The sequence below is a fragment of the Bombyx mandarina genome, chromosome 03 (assembly GCF_030267445.1).
Source record: "Bombyx mandarina strain Sakado chromosome 03, ASM3026744v2".
Lineage (NCBI taxonomy): Eukaryota > Metazoa > Arthropoda > Insecta > Lepidoptera > Bombycidae > Bombyx > Bombyx mandarina.
Window position 1 is genome coordinate 1,370 of NC_143210.1, and position 1,771 is coordinate 3,140.

A 1,771-nucleotide genomic window follows, 5' to 3' on the forward strand; every position below is an offset into this window, starting at 1 on the left:
CCGAACATTTTACGGCGCAGGCAAGAGTGTCGGAGGGAATTTGAGGACAAGTTTGTATTTGGAGATCCCTGTATAGGGGGGATCAGTCACTTATAATATGTTAAATTAAAAATAATCACTTCAGTAATAATTACAGATAGGTCTAAAGTAAGTCAAAAGATAAAGTCCAAATAAGCAGTATTATCACTGTAGTAAACAAACACTGCACTATTCTGAGACTCTGGATGGAGTCTTGTCAAAAGTTAAAATGTTTGTTAGGCTACTCCCTTTCCTATAGAGTTTAAATTTTTACTGTCGTCCCAGAAGGGCGGGTGGGCGGGCAATTTTTTGACGTTTCGCGCCAGCTAGAGGGTCGTGCGATACCTCAAAAGAAGCGTCTCGCCGAGCTCTAGCCAGTGGTATAGAATTTAAAGATTATTTGGAAGAAAAATCTTTTACCTTTCAGGAAAGCAAAAAATTTTTGACGTTTTTTACAGGAAAATACAAAATTTTGGATTTCCGGAAGCGCGGAACGCACTCCAGAAAGTAGGGCGGATCGGTAAGTATTAAATAGGTAAGTTGGATTTGCAAAAGCAACAAAGTAACTTTGAAAAATAATAAATTTTTAAATATTTTCAGGTCGAAAAGGTGGGGGTGTCAAAAAATGACGTCACACCACTGCAATTCCTAGTTTGAAGGGTCGGTGCGTGCTTACAAGCCGGTTGCACTTTAAAATCGCAAAAAACCGCTTCAAATTAAGCCTCTTGTAAGAAAAGTTATGGAGGGTGATTTCTTGTGTGCAATCACTTAGGTGGATTTCGCAGTAAAAGTTTGTACGGTGAACGAGTTTTGGTCAATTTTTTGACGTTTCGCGCCAGCTAGAGGGTCGTGCGATACCTCAAAAGAAGCGTCTCGCCGAGCTCTAGCCAGTGGTATAGAATTTAAAGATTATTTGGAAGAAAAATCTTTTACCTTTCAGGAAAGCAAAAAATTTTTGACGTTTTTTACAGGAAAATACAAAATTTTGGATTTCCGGAAGCGCGGAACGCACTCCAGAAAGTAGGGCGGATCGGTAAGTATTAAATAGGTAAGTTGGATTTGCAAAAGCAACAAAGTAACTTTGAAAAATAATAAATTTTTAAATATTTTCAGGTCGAAAAGGTGGGGGTGTCAAAAAATGACGTCACACCACTGCAATTCCTAGTTTGAAGGGTCGGTGCGTGCTTACAAGCCGGTTGCACTTTAAAATCGCAAAAAACCGCTTCAAATTAAGCCTCTTGTAAGAAAAGTTATGGAGGGTTAGGTTAGGTTAGGTTAGGTTAGGTTAGGTTAGGTTAGGTTAGGTTAGGTTAGGTTAGGTTAGGTTAGGTTAGGTTAGGTTAGGTTAGGTTAGGTTAGGTTAGGTTAGGTTAGGTTAGGTTAGGTTAGGTTAGGTTAGGTTAGGTTAGGTTAGGTTAGGTTAGGTTTTTTTTTTTTTTTTTTTTTTTTTTTTTTTTTTTTTTTTTTTTTTTTTTTTTTTTTTTTTTTTTCTGTCTACCTCCGACGTTATCGGAGCCTATGTTAAGCCTAATTCTCTTTCTCATTCCAGTTCTCGCTATTTTTCCGCTCGCACATTCATGCCGCATACATTTTCTTTCTGCATTCATCATATCTTTCTTTCCTTATTTTGGGTGGGACTCCCATTCTGAGCCTATTCTATTCTATTACTTATTTACTATCATGTAAGGGGGAAATAACCGCACATTTTTATCTTTTATTTTTACACAATTTTTCTTATCAATTAAATAAATCA

At 37.2% G+C, this 1,771-nt stretch overlaps 1 long non-coding RNA gene across 2 annotated transcripts; it reads left to right on the forward strand.

The window, feature by feature from the left end:
* Positions 1–314: 314 nt before the first annotated feature.
* LOC149503209 (uncharacterized) lies at positions 315–1,507 on the forward strand. 2 transcript variants are annotated; one of them, XR_016325499.1, is made up of 3 exons: positions 315–911; positions 990–1,051; positions 1,132–1,507. It is a non-coding gene; the product is annotated as an uncharacterized LOC149503209 (long non-coding RNA). The 2 variants fall into 2 exon arrangements; XR_016325498.1 differs by having other exon boundaries at positions 315–1,051.
* Positions 1,508–1,771: the final 264 nt, after the last annotated feature.